General features: G+C 40.1%; 1 protein-coding gene and 1 long non-coding RNA gene across 3 annotated transcripts in view; one reads left to right on the forward strand and one right to left on the reverse strand.

Moving 5' to 3' along the window:
* The window catches only part of kcnh5b (potassium voltage-gated channel, subfamily H (eag-related), member 5b), a 329625-nt gene that overhangs the window by 274495 nt on the left and 34406 nt on the right, over positions 1–20724 (forward strand). The gene's annotated exons all lie outside the window — the stretch shown is intronic.
* LOC138752295 (uncharacterized) lies at positions 187–10371 on the reverse strand. The gene is made up of 3 exons (XR_011350494.1): positions 10331–10371; positions 2249–2625; positions 187–439 (listed from the first exon to the last, which is right to left on the reverse strand). It is a non-coding gene; the product is annotated as an uncharacterized lncRNA (long non-coding RNA).

The raw sequence follows: 20724 nt of genomic DNA on the forward strand, positions 1-20724 counted from the left end.
TTTGATGCAATATAATTGGTTGTTGTTCAAAAGGTAACCTCAGAGGAACTTTAAAAAAATCGGAATGGAATGAATGATTAAATTGTGATATTCATTGCTAGATTGAAAATTATTTGAAATTTCTATAAAACATTTTGTGGCTGTTATGCCACCATGAATGAAAGAAACACACTGAGTCGAGCAGAGTTTCAGTACAATTGATTTACTCATTCAAAATCTCGCACCTAAGAGGCCCACACTTCCCAGCAACCCTCGCGCCCTGCGGGGCGGAAATGATGTAAGCTTCTGGGCTGAGGCTTTGCTATCCCTGTGGATGTCGCTGGCTGTGGACCCGCTCACCGCTGCTCAAGCCAGTTCACTTGCCGTGTGGGTGAGCCACCACAATACTTAAGAGAATCCCAACTGCCAATACCAAACTTTTTGCAGGTCAGGTCACTGCCTTAAGTCAAAAGATAAATGTATGTGATCATTACATTGCAAACAGAATCACAGCATCCAACTTCCTAGTATTAATTTACAAAGATTCTATTTATGAGGTTAATTCTGTTTGTACTCTCCCATTGTCTATCATTAATGAGATTTCCAATGATTCCTACCAGTGTAGTCTAATTTTAATTACCCTTTGATATGCATTCTTCTCATTGCAGTGCACTTTAGACTTTTTGAATGTTAATATATCGCTGTCAGACTGAATTACGATCCGCATAATACTGCATTCATATCACATGGGAGCATAAACTGACGGACAGATGAATTCAAAGAGTTTATTGTACTTTTCAGAATCAATTACTTTGTGAGTGTTATGGGGATTATAAATTTTTACAAAATAAAAAAGTCTGGAAGTTGAAATTTCTTTCCTGACTTTAACAACCAAAACCTGAAAACAGATCTGAATTTCACAAGGTTTTTTGCTGTTCTCATTTACAATAAAAGGCTATTAATTATTGTTTTTTAATTCTAATGTTGAAAAATGTTCACACAGGAAATGAGAGTATAATTGAAATGTAAAGTATTGGCCCATAGAATCTCCTGAGAGGTTATTAATATAACTGTTGACATAATTTTGATGAGAAAAATTGTTAATTCATAATGTCAATAAAGCAACAAAAATTGCATAGTTTGCAAATAAAATTCTGTTAAGTTTGGTCACAAATAACCATTTATCCCTTGCACTTTAATTTTTTTTTTTAATTTGCAATGTGAAAACACATTGGTTGTGATTTTCATCTTTGAAAACAGAGCAAAATTTAAAGAATCACATATGAAGCTGTGACATAATTTAATGTAAATGTGCCTTTAATGAAGGAAGGGAAAAGAGAAGATTCAGCAGAAAATAAAATTCTTTTGCCTTGCCTAGCATTTCTTCGGTTTTGTTCCTGCATAGCTAATTAGTCAATCCAGTCCATTTAACATAAAATAAGGAGAAAAGATGAAAAACACTAAAAGAAGAATGGGCTAAAAATGTAGCAATGGCTTGCAGAGTCCTCTCTGAATTATAGTCACCCTTGTCACAGAAATAAATTGCTGTTCTTTCACCATCATCACTGGGACTAAATGCAGGAACTCACCCAAGAGTACTGTCTGCAAGCCTTCACCGACAGTGGTTCAGGATTACAGCTTTTCAAGGCAATTAGGGCTTGGCAACAAATACTGCCCTCCCCGCCAATGTTAATAACTTGAAAGTGAATTTTAAAAAAGTATAGAGAGAGGCTTATGCAGTGCATCAAAGTTGGAATGGTTTGATTTTACAAATAGCCTGATTTTAATTGTTTCTGTTTTAATTCCTATGGTTTCTGTTCCTTTATCATACAAATTGCTCGTGAGATTGAGTAATGGATAGTTTTACTCTTGCTCTTGTGAGATTTGCTAAAATTCCATTGTATGGGAATGTTGGTCAGTAGGCCAGATTTGCAGTGACCCAGATGCATTTCCTTCCATGGATCCACACTTTGTAAGGGTGGAATCTCAGCATTCATAAATAAGATCATTAATCCCTATAGGAGGTTACCTCCAAGTGGGAAAGACATCAAGTAATGTAGTCGCATAAAGAGACAGTCTTTATCTGCAAATTTAGATTTGAGTGAAACAAAGGGAAAAGTAAATCATTATCATTTGGCTATCATTATTTTCAAACCCGGAGAACACTATTATCCATGCAATATTCCACAGAAAAATTCAAGCAATGATTCATCACGTATCAGAGACATAGAGTATGACTGCACAGAACAGGCCATTCAACCCAACTCACCAGTGACGACTCTAGATGGCATTCTGGGATGGTCCCACTTGCCTGCATTTGGTCCATTTCCTTCTAAACTTTTCCTGTCCATATATTTACTTAAATTGTCTGTTCCCAAAGGATGCACATCAGAAGAGGAGTGGCCCTGGTGCTGACAATGCAATTAAACATTCCGAAACTCAAGGGATATGCATGAATTGTAAAGCAAATGGAAGTACAGGCAGACATCAGTATACCTTTGGTATGAATAGCAATTTCAATGAAAAGCAGATACGTATCATATCATGAAGAAAGCCTCTACTTCCTCAGGAGTTTGCAGAGGAGCTAGTGGAGTTGTTCAAGTGAACCGGTCCGGACATGAAGGGCCGACATGGCCTGTTTCCGTGCTGTAAACGGTTATATGGTTATATGGTTATAAGCAATAGTGATCATCTAGAGAGATACAGAACTGAGATTGGGTTAGACATCAGGCAAGAAGGTAAAAGAAAAGAGAGAGGCCTTCAGCATACGTACAATATTAAGTCAGGTGCAGAATTGGAAAAGGGAGGTGAAGCCAGATTTAAAGAGAGGAATACAAAGAAAGAACCATAGAGGAAGTCAGAATGATTCAAACTAATTTCACAAAAGTGGAAATTGCACATCAATAATCCCAACCTTCATTTTCAATGTGACTGTAATGTACCAGGTGGCACATCAAACAATAAATAAATGAAGAGTTTTGCATTTCACCCCATATTTAATCAGTTGTTACAGCTGGCAGTAACTGTCCCTCATCTTCAGTTGAAAGTCGATAAAAACTCTGGGAAAAAAAAGCCATGGTTGACATACAGTGATCCCTGAGGGTAGCACATGGAAGTAAAACACAAACATCTGCAAGACACCATGACTGAAGTAAAAACACAATGCTGGAGAAACTCAGCAGGTCAAACTAAAGATACATAACCAACGTTTCGGGCTTAAGCCCTTCATCAAGGTATCATCTGCTCTAATGTTATAACATTTGATTGAGAGTATATTTTGAATGGTATTGTGAGTTGAATTGCGTACAATATAAATTTTAAATCAGTAAATGGCACTGAGGTTTCAAACAAATTGCCATAAAATGCAGTTGGATGAAAATCCAAGGATGCATGTTTATTTATTATGGATATGTTGGCATTATTGGCAGCTCACTGCATGCAATAAGGCGTCGTGATCGTAAGCCTTGTTTTGATAGTAGTCTTAAAATATTAGATAGATATAACAATTCTTCCAACTTTATTAAAGATTTTTAGGATTACATTGAAAGCCCTTTTATTGTTTTCTTAGGTTATTCTCAAGAGGAGAATATTTCCTTGAACTTAATTTAAAAAAAGAATCGTAGCTTTTACTTCATTGATTGCTCGGCAAACAATTTTGATGAAATGGAAAGAGAGCTTATATGCAATGGGTACAGAATATTAAGTCTTGCTTGCATTTGGAAAATATTCGATATAACATTAAACAGATCAAGATTGAATTTGACAAGAGATAGGGCTCATTTATGGACTACTATCATAATTTGAATAAATAGGCAGGGATGCTCTGGGGGTTTCCTGTCCGATGTCTGGGAGCCAAGACTCGATTCTTAACATATTATTCATTGGTGACCATGTTTAGTGGGAGGGGTAGGATTAGAACAGGGGTGTTTTTCTTCTTTTTCTTTTTTTTTCTATTTTCCTTTATAAATAGAAGAGATTAGTCCGGTGGGACTGGGGAAGGTGTAGACGGTGGGACTGGGGAAGATGGTGACTAATAAATAAATAAATAAATAGATAGAATGAACAAAGAAAAAAAAACTAAAAAAAAAGAAGAGATTAGTCCAATTAGATAACCAACAATTAATATGTTGTAATATTACAATATGAGGTGAAGCCTTCATAAGGGAATTTCCATTTCATTCGAGCATTGTGTACAAGACCGTGTATAAATCACTTTTGATTCATATTTTGTATTGGATTACATAAAGGTTATGTAACTAATATGTAGACAAAGTATAACATATTTCTCTCTACCATATCAATTAAAAAAAAATTTAAAAAGAAAAGAACATGTTAGATTGAGAAGTCTAGGATATTGAGAATGAAAGTGTCCGAAACAAGCCAGAGGACTGCAAAGATAATAAGGAAATAAATTTTACCCAGAGAGTGGTGAGGATTTGGAATTCACTGCTCGAAATGATGATAGATAGAAAAACAAGTGGGACTTTTGCAAAGTGCCCCTTGAAGAGCTGTGACTTTCTGTAATGCTGGTGATTTAGTGCTGGACGTAGGGGAAGACCAGAATGCAAGAAATTGAGGTAGGAGTAGACCATGTGGCCGACAGGCCTGCTCTGCCATAGAACATGACAGCACAGAAACATTAGCTCATCTAGTCCTTGTTGAACTATTACTGTGACTAGTCCCATTGACCTGGACTTGGACTAGAGCTGTCCATACCCCTCTCAATCATGTACCCATCTGAATTTTTCTGAAATGCTCAAATCGAGCCTGCGTTTGCAGTTCATCCCACAATCTCACCATTCTTTGCATGAAGAAGTTCCCTTGTTTAATAATATTATGGATGGACTCAGGTCCACCTACACATCTGTTCCCCATAATCTTTAATTCCTTTACCATTCAAAAATCTATCTATCTGTGTCTTAAATAATTTAATGGGGCTGCCTCTACTGCTTCATAAGACAGAGAATTCCACAGATTTACTGCTCTCCGGGAGAAGCAGTTCCTCTTCATCACTGTCTTATATCAAGTTAGAGCAGAACCTCCTTGCTCTTAAATTCAATCCTTCCAGTAGTGAAAGCCAACATTCTATTTGCTTTCCTGATTACCTACAATCTAACCTTTTGTGATTCATGTATTAGCACTCTCATGTAGCCTTTTCTCAACCAGTGCAGATACAATGGCATTTCATATTATATAAGTTTTCTGTGATGCATAGAAACCATAACATATCAGAATAAAATACAAATTAGAAGTATGAAATTTCTCATGAAATTGCCACCCTTGTCAATCTCGCTGGAACAATATGCAGGAGAACAGGTGGAGTGCACAACATGTTCTTAATCTCTTTCTCAACCTGATGAATTGAGGATTATGGATTGGTGAGAGGTGAACCATCAAATGCAGAGTAGACTCACTCTGGCATTCTGCTGTGGTTACTATGTTCAAGTGATTGATCCAGTTAAGCTTCAAGTGAATAGACTTGTTGATACTATCAATATTAATCTCTACTGCAAATCTCATGGATGAATGCCTGTCTGAATTTTGACTGGGAAACTCAACATTCTATCCCTCCAATCTCTCAATGAGTGAACTAATTTTGCATTTGAAACATGACAGTGCCAGCGATCTGGGTTCAAATCCGGTGCTTTCTGTAAGGAGTATGTACATGCTTCTTGTGTCTGTGGGTTTCCTCCAGGTACTCCGGTTTCCTCCCACCCTCCAGAAAAAAAATGGTATGGAGTTTGTGGATTAATCAGTGTATTTAGGTGGCCCAGATTCATGAGCTGGAAGGACCTGTTACAATGCTGTGTTTCTAAATTTTAAAAAAATCTCACTTGTTGCCTTGAAGAATGCAATAAATTATATAGAAGCATAAAATAATCTGGTCACAATTACCAGAGAGAGCTTACTGTTTGTAAGCTCACTAACTGTGGTTAGTGAGCGATTTAAGGGAAAACAAAAGGTTGAGAGCCACTGATATAGAATTCATTGCCACAGATGGCTGTGGAAGCCAAATCATTGGATAGTTTTAAAGTGAAGGTTGATAGGTTCTTGATTACTAAGGGTATCAAAAGAAGGCAGAACAATCGGTTTGAGGGGTAAAATCCCTCAGCCATGATTCAAATGGCAGAGCAGCATCGATTGGCTGATTGGCCTAATTCTGCTCCTACACGCTATATGGTCTTGAGCTCAAACAGCCAGACCTCCACACTGATAAAATCAGCATTTCGAATTCACGAAGCCAGGGGAAAGTACACAAATACTGCTCAAACTCAGAATAGAGAGCAATTCACAGGTGCAAATAATGGAGCTCTGTAGAAATACAAGGATTTCATGAATCTCCTCTTAAATGGCAGATCACAGCTTTGAGCCTAAATTTATAGGCACTGAGGCTTATCTGAAGATCTTGGAGAGAAGAATTTATCTCCTTTGTTTGATTATGCAATTTTATAGCTGACCCAGGAGCAATGCTGCCCATACACGATTCACAAAATTGGGGGGACACGGTTAGCGCATGTTTTTGCAGCACCAGTGATCGGGACAGGACCTGGCTTCAAATCCTGTGCTGTCTGTAAGGAGTTTGTACATTCTACCCATGTCTGCGTAGGTTTTCTCCAGGGGCTCCAGTTTCCTCCCACCATTCAAAAGCATTCTGGGATGTAGGTGAATGGGGTGTAAATTGGGTGGCATGGACTCGTAGGGCCGAATTAGCCTGTTAGCATGTCTAAATTTTTAAAAAATATATACTGCATTTACTGGACAATGTGAACTGATACCATGTTCATTAAAAAGGTGCAGCAATTTTCATGAATGCTCCCTGTGTACTCCAGGTACTCCGGTTTCCTCCCACCCTCCAGAAAAAGTGGTACGGAGTTTGTGGATTAATCGGTGTATTTATGTGGCCCAGACTCATGAGCTGGAAGGACCTGTTACAATGCTGCGTTTCTAAATTTTAAAAAAAAAACCTCGCTTGTTGCCTTTAAGAATGCAATAAATTATATAGAAGCATAAGATAATCTGGTCACAATTACCAAATTTTTTCTTACAATATGCAGAAAAATGCCAAGGACAATATTTATTTTATATCCTGATGGCCCCTGAACTGAATAAACTTCTACATTATTTTTTAAAAATAGAACTGGTTTAGAATCATCGTATTCAGGCGAGGTTATCTCAGCAAATTTCCAAAGATGTTGATGAATCAGATTGGTTTCACAAGCCCATAGTTGATGATTCAATGGTAGACTTTTATTCCAGATTTATTTTATTTCTGAGCATTAAGTTTCAATACATCATGGTGGGATTTCAATTTATAAGCTTATAAGAATACACAGCTCTCCATAATGTTTGGGACAAAGACACGTTTTCCCTTGATTTGCCCCGTGCTCCAGTTTTACATTTGTAATCGAACAATCCACATATAATTAAAGTGCACATTGAAGATTTTATTCAAGGTTTTGTCTACATTCTGGATTGACCATATAGAAATTACAGAACTTTTTATACATAGTCCCCTCATTTCAGGGCACCGTAATGTTTGGAACATTTGGCTTCTCAGGTGTTTGTGATTACTCAGCTATTTTTAATGGCTTCATTGGTACAGGTATAAGAGACCTAGTCATGCTTCTAAGCTTTTGATCACCTCTGAAGTCTGTTGCCATTATTAGGCTAAAAAGAATAAAACAATACTAGCCATCACACTTCTGATGACAAAAGAATTCCCATCATAATGAAGAAAATTACCCAAACATAGAGCTTGTCAGACAGATCAAAAACACTCTTCAGGAGGCAAGTGTGGATATCTGAATGACTACTCTCTGCAGAAGACTTCATGAACAGAAATACCGAGGTGACACTGCAAGATGCAAACCATGACCAACCTGGTCTGCTTTCGAGCTTGGGCAGTTCCTCCACACTTTGCTCTGATACAGGTTAATCTTGGTCTCACCTGTCCACAAGATCTTTTCCCAGAATCCTGCAGGCTCTTTTAAATACTTCTTGGCAAACTGTAATCTGGCAGTCCTTTCTGTGGCCAACTAATGGTTTGAATCCTGCAGTGTAGCCTCTGTATTTCTTTTCATGAAGTCTTCTGCAGACAGTAATTATCAACATATCCACACCTGCCTCCTGAAGAATGTTGCTGATCTGTCGAACATATGTTTGGGGATTTTTCTTCATTTTGATGAGAATTCTTCTGTCAACAGCAGTGGAGTTCTTCCTTGGAATACCAGTCCCTTTGCAATTACTGAGCTCACCAGTACGCTCTTACTTAATGATGCTCCAAACAGTTGATTTTGTTAATCCTAAGGTCTCTTATTCTTGCACTAATGAAGCAATTAAACATACTTGAGTAATTACAAACACCTGCAAAGCCAAAAGTCCCAAGCATTATGGTGCCCTGAAATGAGGGGAATATACAGTATATAAAAAGTAATTCCTACATGGTCAAACCAAAATGTATACAAATAACCTTGAATAAAATTTGGAATGTGCACTTTAATTAAATGTGAATTGTTTGATTACAAATGTAAAAATGTAGAGTACAGGGTGTAAATAAATGAAAAAAGTCTCTTTGTCCCAATCACTATGGAGTACACTGTATGGAGCAAAGAGCTATCTGGCCTTTGGCAACTGTTCTACCACTCATTAAAATCATGACTAATTTCTACATCATTTTCCAGTGCAACTCCCACAACCTTTGTTTCACTTATTTTCTAAAAATCTATTGATCTGTGTTTTGAATGAGAATAATATCCAAGCTTCCACGGCCCTCTGGGTTGAGAAATTCAAAGGTTTATCACCTTCTGAGTGAAAAGACTGGATGCAGACTGGGAGATTGTTTTTTTGAGCATCTTCACTCTATCTGTGGCAACAGCAAGGACTTCCCAATTGCAATCTACTTCAATTCCACACCCCACTAACATGTCTATCAGTGGCATCGTGTACTGGCAAAATGAGGCCATGCACAAATTGGAGGAACACCTTTCTTCCATCTCAGCAAGCTCAAACCAGACGATGTTAACATCGATTTCTCCAACTTGTATTAATGCCCTCTCCTGGTATCCCCCTTTTTGCTCATCCCACCCCCTTCCCTTCTAGTTTTGGGCTCCTCATTTAAGAAAGGATGTGCTGATTTTAGAGATTATTCAGAGAAGATTCACAAGGATGATTCCGTGAATGGAAGGATTATTAGTAGATATAAAAAGGTTGTTTCCCCATGATGGGAGAGGCTAGGACAAGAGGTAGCAACTTTAGGATTGAAGAGCATCCACACAGAACAGGGATGCAGAGGAATTTCTTTAGCCAGAGGGTGATGAATCTGTAGAATTTGTTGCTCGGGCATTTGTGAAGGCCATTCTGTAAGCTGTATTTAAGGGAGAGATTGATAGGTTCTTGATTAGTCAATGGGCTGAAGGTTATTGGGAGATGGTCAGGCAATCAAGCTGAGTGGGGAAAATGGATCAGCTCATGATAAAATAGCGGGGCAGACTTGATGGGCCGAATAGCCAATTTCTGCTCCTATGGTCTTATGGTCTTCTCCTGTCAGATAGTTATCCTCTTTTTTAGCCCTCTGCCCTCTTCTTGAGCTCTTTTCAGCTTCTACCCTCCCACCTGTATCCACCTCTTCGCTGTTAGCTTGTGTTTCTCCTCTTGCCTTTCACCTTGTCAGCCTCCTTTTTGTTCAATTGTCTGTCTGATTTTTGGCACTCCTAAAGTAGGGCTTAGTCCCAAAACGCCAACTGTCCTTTACTTCCTTTGGATGTCGCGTGACCTGCGGAGTTTTCCCAGCACTTTTGTGAATTGCTCTAGACCCCACCACCTGCAAATTTTCCTGTTTACTTCAAGGAAATTTCTGCTCCTCTCAGTTCTAAATGACATGGCTTAGTTTGAATCAGTGCTCCATAATCCATGACTTCTCAGCCAGCAGAAATATCCCCCCTCCAGCTATCCTGTCAAGACTTTTAAGAATTTAGTATATTTTAATGAGATCTCCTTAATTCTTCTAAACCTCAGAGAATACAGTTCCACTGTGTTCAATCTCATCTCATAAAGCAATCCCACTATCCCTCGTTCTGATCTAAAGAATCTTCTCTGTCTCTTAAATAGTGGAAGCATGTTTGCTACTATTGCTTTGAATACAGATCCTTAGAGAATAAGAGCAAAGCTGTACACAACAGTCTAAGTGGAGTTTCATCATGGACCACAATAGGCCCTTTCAAATGGCCATGTAAAATGGTGTTAACCAGGCAATTTGCTCAGTTAATTACCCATGTACATGGCCATTTGAAAGAGTTCAACTGCGTCCCAGACCTACCTCAGAGATAGTGGTCGGGGACCCATTTAAACTTACCCGGGTGTCCTGCTCTGGTGTATTGAAAGAGGAAATGGCTGACCCACTGGCAGAGTGTTTCCAGAAGCATGGGGGATTATGGGTAAGGAAGATAGCCATTGTTCCCACATTGAGCCACCGCTGCAAACCTGAGCGGCACATTGCGACAGCAACCACTCAACCCCTCCACCCCCCCCCCCCCCAGTTTGCTGCAGTGGCACGTCACTTGGGTTGGGGGGGGCGAGGGGGAAAGAAGAAAAAAAAATATTTTTTTTTAATCGATTGATGGTCGGGGGAGGTGAAAAAAAACGACTGACAGCCAGAGAAGGGTGAGGGCAGCGAAGACTGACAGCTGTGGGGGGGGGGGGGGGGTGCATTTAGGAGAACTTTAAAACAGAAAGGGAACTGACTGCACGACGCATCACTCACCACGTCATTAAATTGCCGGGTTAGCAGTTTATCAGGTAGGTCTGGCTGTGATTATGGTCGCCTAATTATAGGAAGGATATAAACAGAGTGGAGAGAGTGCAGAGAAGGTTTACCAGAATGTTGCCTGGGTTTAAGCATCTGAAGTATGGGGAGAGATTGGACAGATTGGGTCTTTATTCTTTGGAGCGTAGAAGGTTGAGAGGGGATTTGATAGAAGTATTTAAGATTATGAAAGGGATAGACAGAATGGATGTGGATAGACTATTTCCGTTAAGAGGAGGAAAGATTAAAACAAGAGGACACGAGTTAAGAATTAAGGGGCATAGGTTTAGAGGTAACATGAGGGGGAACTTCTTTACTCAGAGAGTGGTAGCCGTGTGGAATGAGCTTCCGGGAGAAATAGTGGCGGCGGAGTCAATTGTATTATTTAAGAAAAGGTTGGACAGGTCTATGGATGAGAAGAAGATGGAGGGTTATGGGCATTGTGCAGGGAGGTGGGACTAGAGAGGGGTGTTTGGTTCGGTGCGGACTAGAAGGGCCTAATGGCCTGTTTCCGTGCTGTAATTGTTATGTTATGTTATGTTATGTTATGTTATGATTTGAAAGCTGATCCTGCACCCCTGACCCAGTAATTGCACCCAGGTCTCAGGAGGGCTACCTGAGTGTTGCAATTTGAAAGCAGCTACTATTACAGTGCCAGCCATCGGGACGGTGGTTCGAATCCTGCGCACTCTCTAAGGAGTTTCTATGTTCTCCCCGTGTTTGCGTGGATTTTCCCCTGGGGGCTCTGCTTTCCTCCTTCTCTTCAAAAAATCACACTGGAGGTTGTAGGTCAATTGGGAGTAATTGGGTGGCATGGGCTTGTAGGCGGAAAGGGCCTGTTACCGTGCTGTCTGTCTAGGTTTAAAATTTAAAAATAAAAGTGTTATTAAAACTTCCATATATCTTCATTCAAATTCTCATGCAATAAGTATGCAAACCTCTTGGTCCCATGTTGGCCTTTAGTGATGTGTACAAGTAATTGAGGTCCATTTGAACATCAACACTATCTAAAAGCTCACCATTTAGCAAATACCCTGTATTCCACTGTTACTTTGTGTGCAATAACCTTAATGAGTTGCACTTTTCTACCTTCCATTCCATTTGCCTCGTTTTCACCCACCCAGTCATATCCCCTTGAAGCTTCTTTCCATCCTTCTTAACACTCACCAAACCACCTAGTTCATTATTTATTATTATCAGAAAACTTGGAAAAATGGAGTATCCTCCATTAGCTAAATTGTTAATAAAAGTTGTGAAAAATTGGCTCCGAGCTGCAGTATTCGTTGTCAGACAAATTATCTACTTATTCCCTCTCATAGAACATCAAACAGGACCAGAACATTCCCATCAGTCCACAATGTTAAAACTATTTCCATGTGTTTCAATGGTATTGATCAAATTCTTTCTAAAGGACCTATGCATCCAGATGCTTCATTATTCACTGATTCCCACTATCTATTCTATAAATCACATCCTCAAAGAACTCCAGAAGATTAACCACATAATAATTTCATTTCACAAGTTTATGTTGGCTCTGCTCAATCCTGTTATTCTGCTCAGGTTACTCTCTAATTACATCCTTCACGATAAATTCCATAATTTTCCTTACCACTGCCAACAGGATAATAGTGTGTCTTGTTTCCCTCTCTTCCTTACTTAAATAATAGAGGCTTGTTACTCTCTGTTAGTCGCAGCATCTATAGAATCTTATGTCTTTAGATCAATTGTCTTGCAACTTAACCTTGATGCTGCCATAATTCCATATAATCTGCCTTCAGAGAGAAATTCAAAGAAAACAAATATTTTAAACTAGATGAATGTTTACTTCACAAGAGTTGAATGTGACTCAATTTATGATGTAATTGTATCTGCCGCCTTATCTTTCATCCAGATCTTCTGAAAAGTGACAAAACGGAGAGTATCTCCTTTAGAATGATCTGGGCAGGACTTTGATTGCAGTTGTGTTGCATTTTGCTCACAAGGATCTCCCTTAAATAGAACACAAAAATGTAGTTGCCACATACTTCATGAATAGAATAGACAACCACTGCTTATCTAAACAGTGGCTTCTCAAACACGATGTCAAAAACATCATCCACATGACACTATCACCACATTCATTCATTAAATTCCACATCAGTGAACGGCAGAGGTCGACAGCATCGAGTCCACGCTGCTGAAGATCCAGCTGCGCTGGATGGGTCACGTCTCCAGAATGGAGGACCATCGCCTTCCCAAGATCCTGTTATATGGCGAGCTCTCCACTGGCCACCGTGACAGAGGTGCACCAAAGAAAAGGTACAAGGACTGCCTAAAGAAATCTCTTGGTGCCTGCCACATTGACCACCGCCAGTGGGCTGATAACGCCTCAAACTGTGCATCTTGGCGCCTCACAGTTTGGCGGGCAGCAACCTCCTTTGAAGAAGACCGCAGAGCCCACCTCACTGACAAAAGGCAAAGGAGGAAAAACCCAACACCCAACCCCAACCAACCAATTTTCCCCTGCAGCCGCTGCAACCGTGTCTGCCTGTCCCGCATCGGACTTGTCAGCCACAAACGAGCCTGCAGCTGACGTGGACTTTTACCCCCTCCATAAATCTTCGTCCGCGAAGCCAAGCCAAAGAAAGACATCAGTGTAGGAAATCGATCTTGACCATGTTCCAGTCAATTGTTTCATCGCGGAACTGGGCCCTTCAAAAGGATGCATCACACATGCACTCCTGCTGCAATTTCTGGATGACCAGTGCGTGATTCTTGGTCGATCCTATCCCATGTTACATTTGGACTAATTTGAGTGAATTTAGATTGACTTGGCTTAGCCTGACCAGTTAGATTTGATAACTCTGACTCCAAATGGGATATCTGCCAGATCAGCCAACAACTTGTTTTGCATCTTTTGTCCTTAGCCAACAAACTGCCCTGACTGGCCCATCCTTACCAGCCACTTTACCTCCTAATCCATCTCACAGGCAAAGGAAGCTGGAGGAACTCAGCGAGTCTGGCACCATCCATGTATAGGAAAGGCCAGTCAATATTTCAGGTCAGAACCCTTTATAGAGACATAATAGGGTTAGGGTTAGTTACTTTCATCCGGAGCATCCACTTACTTCACGCATGAGCGTTTTTACCAAGAACTGAAATCTTAACAACATCGGCTTTGATTTATTAAACTGATATTTGCTCTTTTTAGTTAATATTTTTGTTGGAGACATCATAATTGCACATCAAATCTTACTGGAAAAGTACATTTTGATCATAATATTATTAATGCTTAAATTGACCACAAATTCATGGGATTAAGAAATCCAAAGTGTATCAATTTGTGGTAGGCCTTATCTACAGAGGATTTTGAAATGAATATTCTTTTTATATTAACAACCATGTATATTGTAAAACATATAACTTATTTAAAAGAGTAACTGCACTATTATGAACTTGCTTGAATATTTGGCTGCTAGAGATGCCTTATAACAGGGGTGTCCAACTCAAATTCATGGAGGGCCAAAATTAAAAACTTGGACTAAGTCGATGGCCGAACTAAATATTTATTGAAAATTTTCAACAACATCTGCATGTTTTCTCTTCTTTCAACATATGTAATGTTAAACTTTAGGATCTAACTTTAGGAAGATAATGTTACAGGTCAGGAGTAGGTAGCTCAAGTTCACCCTTTGCTTGACCTGAGGGAAACCTATTTGGTCCCTGTGGAGATGTAGTCAGCATTCACAGGCTGTGTCCATTTTGGCCTGCATCAGGACTCAGCTTTTCCTGCTCACTCCTCAGGCTCTAGGCCTCTATTCACCCTCGACCCACCATACCTCTAGCTGACCAGTCCTTTACCCAACTTCTACTCACCCCTCACTCCACTCGCTCTGCCTCTACCCACCCCATCCTATACACACCCCTTTACTGCCTCTCCCCTCAACCTGTTCCTCCCTCTACCCGTCTCTCACCCTCTAATCACCCCTTCCCTACTCGCCCTGCCCCTCCCCTTTTACCTCTTCCCTATCCACCCCTCCTTCTACTCATCCCTCCCTCTAACTGCCCCTCGCACCACCATAACTTCCCCTCCCCATTACTCCTCACCTACACCCTCTGCCCACCCCTGCTTACCCACCCACTCAGGCCCAGCGCGCTTCCGATCAGCCTTTGTGGACAGCCACCATCTCTCTCTTCACATGCAGGGCCGAACCAGCTGTCCCTGGGGTCCGCGCGGGTGCAAGCGCTGAAGGCCGTGGCGACCGGGAGAAGTGTGCTCACGCTTTGGAAGGGCCATCCGGTGCCAGTCGTGCGGGGCTTGCGCTGCCCGGGGGCCGTGCGCAGCCTGCCATGCCCGTCGCGCCGACAGGAAATCACAGGCGCTCGCCCATCTGCCGCACCGCTCGACAGGTGGGAGAAGTGACTGGTTGTGCGGGGAGCCTTCCAACTGGCTTCTCGACAGACTTCTCGTGTTACAATTTCCCGTGTTACAATGGGGAAGGATGTGCAATGAAGGGGGAGGATGGTGGGGGTGACATGACCAAAAAACAGCATCGGCTCTCGCTGCATGGCGGGCCACCTCTAATACATTTTTGAAATGATCTTGCGGGCCAAATATAATTATATCGCGGGCCAAATTTGGCCCGCGGGCCAGAGTTTGACATGTGTGGTTTATAACATCTAATGACTATGAGCAGAATTTCTTCAACTACTTAATCTAAAGGTAGTAGCTGAGAGTAGTTGTCAATCCAAGATTAATTTAAAATATTCCATCCCATTTCTACATGTTTCAAATGTCACTGGAGGTTTTAATAAGATCAGTTTTATATTTAACTTTTTCTGTAATCATTTTCTTGTCAGCTTCCATTTCATTGTTTCTTTGCTTCTCATTCTTTACTTGATATGATTCTAATTCACCCTGCTCTTCTGCCATATCACCATATAACAATTACAGCACAGAAACAGGCCAATTCTAGTCCATGCTGAACACCTTCTCCCACCTAGTGCCATTGTCCCACACCCAGCCCATAACCTTCCATACCTCTCTCATCAAGAAACCTATCCAACTTTTCCTTAAATATTAAAATCGAGCCCACATCTACCACTTCAGCCGGAAGCTCATTCCACACTCCCACCACCCTCTGAGTGAAGAAATTCCCCCTCATGTTTCCCCTATACTTTTTTTCCCTTCAATCTCAATCCATGTCCTCTTGTTTGAATCTCCCCCACTTTCAATGGAAAAAACCTATCCATAATTTTAAATACCTCTATCAAATCACCAACCCCCAACCTTCTACGCTCAAAGGAATAAAGTCCTAGCCTGTTTAACCTTTCTCTGTAACTCAAACCCTGAAACCCAGACAACATTCTTGTAAATCTTCTCTGCACTCTCTCTATTTTGTGGATATCCTTCTTATAATTTGGCGACCAAAACTGCACACAATATTCCAAATATGGCCTCACCAATGCCTTATACAACTTCAACATGACATCCCAGCTCCTGTATTCAATACTCTCATTTATGAACGGCAACATGCCAAATGCTTTCTTCGTCACCCTATCTACACCCTATCTATCTAATTCCTAAATTCCCTTGTTCTACTGCACTTCTCAATTGTCTGCCATTTAAAATATATGACCTTTGCACATTATTCCTCCCAAACTATAGCACCTCACACATCATGATTAAACTCCATCTGCCATCTTTCAGCCTCCCCCTTCTAACTGGCCTATATCTCACAGCAAGCTTTGAAAACCTTCCTCATTGTCCATGGCACCACCAATCTTTGTATTATCTGCAATACTTACTAACCAATTTATCACCCTATCATCCAGATCATTAATATATATGACAAACAACAATGGACCCAAAACTAATCCCTAAGGCACTCCACTAGTTACTGGGCTTCAATTGGACAAACAATTTTCCACCACCACTCTCTGGCATCTCCCATCCAACCATTGTTGAATCCATTTCGCACTTCAACATTAATACCTAATAATTGAACCTTCTTAATTAACCTCTTATAAGGAACCTTGTTAAAGGCCTTACTAACGTCTATATAAACAACATCCATAGCCATCTCTTCGTCAACCTTCTTAGTAATCTCCTTGAAAATTTCAATAAAATTTGTTACACATGATCGACCATGCATAAAACCTACTCCTAATCAGTCCCTGTCTATCCAAATAATCTCTAAGAACACTCCCCATTAATTTACTGACCATCGACGTCAGAATCACAGGCCTATAATTACCCAGTTTACTTTTAGAGCCTTTTTTAAACAGTGGAACAACATGAGCCGCCCTCCAATTCTCCAGCTCCCCCGTAGCTAATGACATTTTAAATATTCCTGACAGAGCCCCCACTATTTCTACACTGACCTCACTCAAGGTCCTAGGGAATATCTTGTCAGGACCCAGAGATTCATCCACCTTTATTCTCTTTTAAATAGCCAGTACTCCCTTCTCATTAATCTGTATATTTTCTATGACCTCACTACTAATTTTCCTTACTTCACCTGACTCAATATTCTATTCCTTAGTGAATACTGAAGAAAAAATTATCGTTTAAAATTTTCCCATCTCTTCTGACTCCTCGCATAGCCTACCCCTCAAGGGGCCCAATTTGATCCCTCACTACCTTCTTAATGTATCTGTAGAAACCTTTTGGATTTATTTTTATCTTGCCTGCCAAAGCAGCCTCATATCTCCTCTTAGTCTTTAGAATTTCTTAAAGAATTTTTGTACTCTTTATATTCCTTAAGCACCTCATTTATTCCCTGGTGTCTATATCTATTGTACACATCCCTCTTCCTCTAAACCAAATTCCCAATATCTCTTAGGCTCTTTATATTTTATAACCTTTTTCTTTAATCCTCACAGGGACAGACTGACTCTATACTCTCAAAATTTCCAATTTGAATGTCCTCCATTTATTGGTTGCATCCTTCCCAGAAAACAAATGATCCCAATCCACATCTTCTAAATCCTTTTGTATCTCCTTGAAATTAGCCTTGTTCCAATCAAGAATCTCAATCTTAGACCCAGCCCTATCCTCCATAATTAGCCTAAAACTAATAGTATTATGATCACTAGACCCAAAGTGTTCCCCAACATAAACCTCTGTCACCTGACTTATTTTCTAATAGGAGATCCAATACTGCCCCCTCTCTAGTCAGTTCTTCTATGTATTGATTTAGAAAACTTACCTGAACACAATTGCCAAACTCCAACCCCTCCAGCCCTTTTACAGTATGGGCATCCCAGTCAATGTGTGGAAAGTTGTCACCACCTTATTATTACACATATAAGCTATCTCATTACAAATTTGCTCCTCTAATTCCCTCTGTCCATTAGGGAGTCTATAATACACTCCCATTAGTGTTTTCATTACTTTGCCATTCCTCACTTCCACCCAAATAGCCTCACTGGATGAGGCCTCCAATCCTATCCTGCCATAGCACCACTGTAATGTTTTCTCTCAACAAGCAATGCGACTCCTCCATCTTTTATCCCACCTGTTCTATCATGCCTAAAGCAATGGAATCCTGGAACATTTAGCTGCCAATCATGCCCCTCCTGCAACCAAGTTTCACTGATGGCTACAATTTCATATTTCCATGTGTCAGTCCATGCTCTAAGCTCATCCTTTCTTATCATGCTCCTTGCATCGAAATGTATACATGTGAGATAATGTCCCCCACATTCACTTCTTTGATTACCATCTACTTGTACCACCCCCCTCCTTCATTAACTTTAACATTCTGGGGAAAAAAGATTTGTCCATATCTATCTCTCAGGATGATTGGATGAATCTATGCAAGGATAGTATGACTAAAATTGTAAATGTAAGGCACAGATTGGTTCATTATAATTTTGTTCATCAATTATATTTAACCCTGGAGAAATTAAAGACATAAATTTATTTCTTCTGATTTATGTTTTAGATGTCATAAGGAAGTTGGTTCTTTTTTACATTCTACTTGGTTATGTGAGACAGTGAAACCTTTTTGGGGGTAGATTAAAGGAACTCTTTGAAACTATTTTTAAATTGAAAATTCCACTTGATCCTTTAGTATTTTTATTCGGTTATATTAAGCAATTGAGTTTGGAGTTAAATAAATTTCAAATTGATTTTTTGAGATTGGCCTTAGCTGTGGGTAGAAAATGTTTGGCAATTACTTGGAAGAATGAGACTAATTTGAGTATTCAGCGATGGCATTTAGAAATGAGATCTTTTATTCCATTGGAAAAGATAATATATAATTTACGTAATAATTATTCTTTTTTTGTTAAAACTTGGAGGCCGTATTTGGAATATATGGGATTGAATTATTAGTTTTCTTCCCACGCATTGATGGCATTGCTCTGAACCATGGCAAACAACTGATTGAGAGTTTTATGTCATGTGATCTTCTCTTTTCTCTTTTCTTTCTTTTTCTTTTTGGGGCAGTTCAGAGAGGGGTGGGTGGGTTAGGGTAGGGGTGGGGGGGGGGGGTTCCTAGGGGGTATATTTACAAAAACATCATGTATGTATTATGTTTTTCTTTATTTGCAGTCGTTGGAACATTGGTTATGAATCTTTATCTTTGCTACGTAAAATACACTATTTGACTTGCCAAGTTTTTAGCTTTCCATTGTCTCCACTTCAGCACCATTGTTGTGGACAAAGTTGCAGGCTCTATCTGCCTCCCCGAAATCTATGTGACATTTAGCAGAGAGGTTGTTATCTTGGCGCCAGGCCACTAGATTATCAGTTCTTTCCTGTGTGATGTCTCATTATTATTTAATGTCCAGCCCATGACTGGTGACATTATGAACCTAAGGATGGTGTTGGAGCATTATTTCACTACACAGTCATGGGTGTTGAGGGTGTACAGTCGGGAGTTGAGTACATATCCTTGGAGGGTGCCTGTGTTGAGTGTGATTATAGACAAGATGTTGCTTTGCATCTTTGGTGATTGTGATCTGTTTGACAGAATGTGAAGGGTCCAATTGTAAAGGAGTAGCTGAGGCCAAGGTCTCGACACTTAGGAATGAGTTTTCTGGGGACTATTGCATTGAAGACTAATCTGAAGTCGATAAACAACAGCCTGACTATGTGGAAGGATGTGATATTTTCCAATTTAACAGGAACATTTAAAAATAAAACATTGTAAATGATGAGACAGCAGAACTCACAGATGCACAGGGGTCTGAATGAATGATTTGCAAAGGGCTAGTCTGCAGGTAGGTCAAGTAATTGGGAAAGCTAATTATCATTTATTGCTAGAGGGACTTATACAAAAGTGGGGAGATTATGCTACAGTTATATTGGCCATTGGTGAGATCGTGTCTGGAATACCAGGGCAATATTAGTTTCCTTACTTAAAAAAGGATGCTAATGCATTAGAAGCAGTTGTGACAAGGTTTACTAGACCAATATCTTAGATAGATGAGTTGTTTCATGTAGAAAGGTTGATTGGGATAAGGTTGCATTTGCTGGAGTTTGGATGAATACAGGGGGTCTTGACTGAATCATATAAGACCCTGAAAGATTAGGAGAGAACGATCATGGAGAGGAAATTTCCTGTGGTCCATCTAAAACCTGGGGTCACTGTTGAAAAATAAGCAATCAATCCAAAGATGGATAAGGGAACAATCTTTTTATCTCAAAGAATCATGAGTGTTTGGAACTTGCTTCCTCAAAGGTCGGCGAAAGCAGAGATTGTGAAAGGCTTTGAGGCCGAGATAAATTCTTCTTAAACAAGGAGGTGAAAGGTTACCATGGGGAGATGAAAATGCAGAGTAAAGATTACAGTGGTGGTCTTAGTTCATGTTGGAGTGGGCTAACTGGCACACTCCTATTCCTGATACAAATGATGGTCCATTCAGATGAACTGGAACAAGTCATTATTTGGGAGAGACTGAGGAGGTTGAAGATTTTTTCAAATCCTCCAGGACATGTTTGCCAGTGAAGTGGA

Source organism: Narcine bancroftii, chromosome 2 (assembly GCF_036971445.1).
Source record: "Narcine bancroftii isolate sNarBan1 chromosome 2, sNarBan1.hap1, whole genome shotgun sequence".
Taxonomy (NCBI): Eukaryota; Metazoa; Chordata; class Chondrichthyes; order Torpediniformes; family Narcinidae; genus Narcine; species Narcine bancroftii.